Raw genomic sequence first — 7,154 nt, 5'->3', positions numbered from 1 at the left:
ATTAACATCTTTGCGTGTTTTACAAGGAGTAACTTCATAATATTGAATGATGCATTTTTAATGTTACTAAATACATTATTTAGGCCTGAAATATTGTCTGGTTCCGGTTACCCGATCGACCTGTTTTTCCTTTCCGACCCTAAACATTTTTTTTACGTATCGAGAAAAAAATTATAATCGCAAAAATTGTGAAGTGTCGCGAAAAATAGTGGATGCGGAAACTGACATCATCTTAAGAAGACAATATAAAACTTTTCTTCCAATATGTAATGGCTGTACATTTGATGGAAAGAAACAATAATACAGAGACCATATTGACAACAGCGGAACATATATCTACCTGAACTAGACATTAACACATGAAAAAAATAAACAAAACACATACAAATGTACATACCCCACCTACTCTAAAATTGAGCGTAATCCGGCGGAACCACACATTTTTAAATTCCTTATGTTTTGAACATATGCATATCCACAGATAACAGCTATTCAATGTACATGTATGCCCCAGTCTTATAATTAATAATTTTGTCAATCTTTCCTTAGCGGAGCATGGACCGACTACTTCTTTATCCCGTAATCCTGATAATCCAGCCACTAATCACAATACATCACCACCTGGTACAATGACTAATCCACCAATAGAAAATTCAAATCCTGTGGAAGGGGGTCGTCATGGTGACAACCAAGATACAACAATTCAAACTACGAATTCTGTACAGACAGATGATAGTTCACGGCAAAATGAACTAAATGGAGATTTACTGGATAAGGTAAGACGCGATATGTTCAATGTAAATTGAAGGCAAGTCAACGAACCTAACAAAAATATAACTGCTTCTTATCAAAGAGCAAATAGGATAAGGTTAGAAGTAAGTATTTCAATCCGTTGATAGCAGATAGACTATTATATAAAAGGGGATTTTATTTCAACAATGTACACATAAATCGCAGCACAACTACGTCCCACTAAAAAGTTTAATATAGAGTTGTCACCTATAGGGTGTGACTATATTGTAAATAAGGTTGAAGAAATACAATGTGGTTTATCTCGATCTGATACAATTTCAGCAGAAAAGTTCTTCATCCACTGCCTTGCCATGTATGACAAGACCCAATTATAGTGAAGAAAACAATATCTTTCACTATACGAAAAGTCATATTTGACCATGTCTTTCCACCGGGGTATATCATGGGCAGAGGATGTGAATATGTGGTTAGTATGAGACGAAGTTCCACCTTTGACTTAATTTACCCACGGTGATCTTTCACCTAGGAGTTGTAGACAGTCAAAAGTGGTACTGCGTCTCGTACTACCCGTGGACAGAGATGGTGGTTAGGTGGGTCGCAAGTAGCGTAAAGGTTGGCTAAAGGTTGGTAAATTGGACTTTTTGTGAAGTGTTTTTACCACGAAATGACAAAGATGATAACTGAAATCAAAATAGTTATTAATTAACATAATATCAAAGAAATGTTTGTACTTTTATGTCATTACGTTTGCATGGCATTATATCACAACATCTCACAATCTCTAGTCTACACATAAGTTGTGCCAATCACTCATATCCTCTGAAGTATAAGTACTTCAAATAAAACCACACTATGCGATCCTTTGCCATTTGATTGAATTAGGAAAATTAGTATTAATGTGAGTACCGAACGAAATGACGAAATTTACAATATCAATATTACTGAAATAATATTTAGTATTTTACCCGCATACAAATGTATGATATAGTGAGGTTCTATTAAGCAAACTTTTAGTAATTTGTTTCTAATAATCAATACATGCAATGTTTTCAATAATCATACCAAATATAATATGGGTGTAACAATAAAACGCAGTGAGTTGCATGGAGTAAATGCTAACCATTTAACACGGGAGATATTTTAATAAAAATGGTCTATTATTGAGATATTTAAATGATGTTAGATCAATGCTAACAATATAAACACATCCTATACATACATTTATATTGTTGCTATGGTCAATATAATGATGGTAGCAGATTTAATATTTAATATATGTTTTTACCTTTGCACCTGATGAAAATATCAGTGGTATTGTATCAAACCAATTTGGTCATATTGATATACTAATAATACAAGTGTAAACACAATCTATGTAATCACTCATCATTGACAAATAGTCAGTTGAGATTTTAAAAGCCCAAACAATCTATTCATTAACAGTATTAAAGAAATCATAAAGAAATACACCAATCGTTTTTGAAAATTTTTTGAAAGAGACAAAAAGATGCACATGTTCTGGAAATATTTAGATATAATGTGTAAGTCGTTTAGACTACGAATACGAATCGATTGAAGTGATATATATATGACTTAGAGTTTGATGCTTCTGTCCTTTAGGTGTCTTCAATTGTTGACGCCGCTGCAATGATTGGAAATGCAGACATGGACGTTGACGTGCAAAGCATTCTGGATGATTTGCACGACATCGTACTAGGAAATATATGGATATCAAGCAATGTTGAAGAAGCGGACGTAGTCAAGATGTTTGAGGTACATTGAGCAATATTTATCAGTGAACTATTTCCTCATTACTTCATTCATTCTCATGGTTTAATTTTGTAAAAAAAGTAAACTTTATTATATGATGTGCTGTTGTGTACGACATGAATTGAATTGAATTGCATTGCAGGAATTACATTATATTACATTGCAGTGTCTGGTGTTGTTTTGTATTGTGTTGTGTTGTGTTGTGTTGTGTTGTGTTGTGTTGTGTTGTGTTGTGTTGTGTTGTGTTGTGTTGTGTTGTGTTGTGTTGCTTTGCGTTTGCTCCGAGTTATACTATGTCAATGTATTGTTTGTCTTCACATTGTTATCGTTGTTGCCCTTTCGTATTTGTTGTTTTCGTAGTAACCACCTATACTACCACGTTCTATATAATTTAACAGATGTCCGTTTATCGACAAATTAAAAAGAAATTGAAAACTAGCCTAAACCAAACTTTTTTCAAATATTTTAAAAGGATTTGGTTACGACAAACAGTCAGCTGATGGATTTATCACTGAAGCCTTTTTGGACAAGTAAACAAGAAGAAAACCAGGTACTGATAAGAATTTCGATAAGTGAAATCAGTCAATGACATTTGCCTCGTGATATTTAAAAAAAAATGTAAATTATGACGCGAATATGATTATTCACGGTATTCTCAGTGTATTTGGGGTTAAGCCACCGATAGCAGAAGAAATGATAACTTTGATGATGGTAGTAATTCAGTTGCCCATTGTAGTACTGACGTATCAGACTAGACCAAAGACGATTTAGTTAATGATTTGAAGGACCACTTATTTTATTTGTTGTCATAATTAATGAATTTCATTGATTTTTATTCAATTTCTGATTCGTTACTACTTTTAGGTTGGTATTATTGAATTAGTACAAAATATTGACAGAATATGTGCGATGATTGGTGCATTCCTACAACATTCAGACACGACACAAACAATAAAAATCACAAGTGATCATATTGGTAAGTTTACCAATACATATCATCTATGAAATATTATTCGTTTATCATAATAACTGTATAAAGGTTTATTCTGTGACTTTTAAATTTCAGATTTTAAAGAGAATTATAAACTTACCGTGTCATAACATCTTACGACCAATCAGTAGATACATATTAGTATATGTTTGTTACGTGCAAAACATTATAGAAATATAAAAATGAAGCTTTATCACTACACGAAAAATCTAATTTACCCACCTTTACCCAACCTTTACCCTACCTTATGACCCACCAAACCACCATCTCTGTCCAGGGTAGTACGAGACGCAGTACCACTTTTGACTGTCTACAGCCCCTCAGGGGAGAGATCACCGTGGTTAATTATTAAGTCAACGGTGGGACTACGTCTCATACTCACCATATTTTACACATCCCCTGCTCAAGATTTACCCTAGGTGGAAAGACGTGATCAAATATAACTTTCATATAGTGATATACTGTCGTAGTTTAGTTTAAGTGTGTATCTTTGTGTGTGTGTGTGTGTGTGTGTGTGTGTGTGTGTGTGTGTGTGTGTGTGTGAGTGTGTGGTGTGTGTGTGTGTGTGTGTGTGTAAATATTATGCAAAGTAGCAATAATAGTTATTCGTAACCTTTTAACGACAATACCATAATAATATGTAATGACAGTCCACAGTTGTATTATATATTGATATTATACTTCGATATGTATATACTTGTACTAAGTTGTAGTTAATAACCTAATCCTAATTGTTTAAAAATAAAGCGTAATGACAACTTTACTACTGTTCATGGTCAATCACAACTTGATAACACCAGTAATTAGATAATTCTGCTTACAAGGTCAACATCGATTTTTCCTCAATAATTATATTCTATACTCATGACTATTATATTTAGATATTCAAGCAGATGTTTTCGAATCGCAAGATTTCAATGGTTTTCGATATGGTGACGACGTAACTGGGGTCAAAGTTCAAGCAGACCAGTCTTATATTGAAATTCCAGCCTCGTCTATCGACCAATCATACGAAGGAAAGCTAGTTTTTACTGCAACCAAATTTAACAATTTGTATCGCTTGGTAATGGATAATTCAACCGTCAGTCTCATTGGCGATTCAAGGTGGGTTTTAGTTGCTACGACAACCTATAAATGTTTCAAGGCAGAGTAGTTATTAGTTTCAGGTTGAATACCGAAAGCGAGCTTTATTGAAAGTATAGTAAAGGTGTTTCAAGTATATTTGCGACTAATTTCAGGCAGGTACTTATGAAGATAATGAAAAACGGAGTCATGTGCAGAATATCTAAATCTTGAGTTACAGTTCTCCAAATTATACTCCAAACATGTTCTATGATCCTTTTCAAAGTGTATGATTATCAATAGATACACAATGAATGGTTATATAAAAGTACCAATATCAAATTTGACTGGCTTGGAATCAGTGTCACTTGTTGTTTTAATACAGGAATTCAAAAGAATGTGTAATGAATAACAAGGTTCGTTTCTATGATTACCGTCAGGCGATTCGAAACCATTCTTGAAAAACGATAAAGCTGTAATATTTTTATACGACAAATCACAGACAGACTTCAACATTACAGAAATAAGATCCAACTCTATGACAGTAGACTAGAATCAATATAAAGGAACATAGCATACCTATTGTAACAAATGCATACACATCAACATATTATTAAGTCATATTAACCCAATGATATAATGAAGATACGCAGACAGACAGACCGACGACAGACAGACATACATACATACAGACAGTCAGTCAGTCAGTCAGTCAGTCAGTCAGTCAGTCAGTCAGTCAGTCAGACAGACAGACAGACAGACAGACAGACAGACAGACAGACAGACAGACAGACAGACAGACAGACAGACAGACACAGAATCCCACATACAATTTATAAACTGTACAAATTCATTTGTTATTTTCAGTTTTGGTGGCCAATTAAGTTTTATCAACAGTAACGTCATTGCTTTGTCAATATACCCTGATTACGAAACAATAGCTACACCTACAGCGATAATCACAGTCAAACATGATTTGCAGACACCCTATGACAAGGTATGTTTAATACTAGTCTGGATGCCAACGTGGTTTCTAACTAAAACTAAACAACGTCTGGTCAAAGTCCCCCAATCAGCACAAAACGTTGTTCATCCAACCAGTGAACCCAACTGTTATAGTGCCGTAAACAGTGTATAAGTAGCACCCTCAGCTGACAAATATACCATATTTGGACATTACATAACTGCCTCAATAAACACTTATGAGGGACTGTGTTATTGGTTAGAATTTAATAAAGACATGATATCAATGACTTTGTGGGTGGCTGTGGATGAATTTTAAATTGCATTTCATGCATCTCTGGACTTCTAGAGTAACGCCTTTGACTATATACTGTGAGTGAAGGTGTAAATCGTAACAATACCGTAATACTGAAGTAAACTAGTTTAATGGAGTTCTATATAAACATCATGGATATATAAAAATGATACCATAGGTAACTAGAACCTATAGTAATTATACACACTGCATTGATAGCTTCGTTGGTTTGCGATATCTATGGATATACTCATTTTACTTATGTTATGGTGTACACCATTATATGATATGATATGATATGATATATATTTTATTTATGATATATAGTCTGTTAATTAATAATGCCTGATGCATAGATAGTTTAAGCCATGTATCATAATACATACAAACCTATATAGACACATTAAGTAACATCAAAGACTTTGATCCCTACAGGAAAATACTGAGGTGTCGTGTTCTTTTATCGATTTGAGGTAAGTAAACAGCAGTATTTGTGCTGGTTGCTAATAGTTTATCACCTATTCATACATACTAAAATGTAATGCTTTTCACATCCCTTCATTGATTGATACTTTTAAGCGATTTCTTATCAATAGCGACAGAAACTCATTAGAAAAGGAATGGTCTTTTTGAAACAACTATTCAATGTTTACAACGTATGTTTGTTCCAATGACAAAATGTAAGGGATAATAATTTACTCATAACGACACAAAATACAATAAATCAACCAATGAATGGTTTCATAAGTAAATGAATAGATACAATGTTTGGGACAGCTCTCTTGCTTGTCTCTATATAAAACGCATTAATGGGGAATGCTACTCAAGGATATAAAGGCATTTTTTTGTAAAACTTTAGGTTGTTGAGATTAGTTGTATGATTTTGTATCACTTACTCTTTGCGCGATTGCAATGAAATACGACGTGAAAGTTACTGGTCGTGTATTGTTTAGCCTTGTTAGTGGTTGCGTGTTGTTCCATGGGGCTAGCCTCATAGATATGGAATGCTTGAATACTGCATACTGTTTTACTGTGATGTATCATACTGCACCATGTTGTTGTATCATATCGCATTATGTTGCCCTGTATCATATCGCATTGTGTTGTAACCTATCGCATTATGTTGTCCTGTATCCTATCGCATTATGTTGTGCTGTATCATACCATACCATGTTGTGCTGTATCGTATCACATTATGTTGTGCCGTACTATGTTGTGCTGTATCGTATCGCACCATACCATGTGCTGCATCATACCGCACCGCACCTCTTTGCTCCGTATCATACCACACCATGTCGTGCCATGTCGGAAAAATATTGC

The sequence above is a fragment of the Glandiceps talaboti genome, chromosome 9, assembly GCF_964340395.1.
Source record: "Glandiceps talaboti chromosome 9, keGlaTala1.1, whole genome shotgun sequence".
Taxonomy (NCBI): Eukaryota; Metazoa; Hemichordata; class Enteropneusta; family Spengelidae; genus Glandiceps; species Glandiceps talaboti.
Note: the sequence above shows the minus strand (reverse complement) of the source record.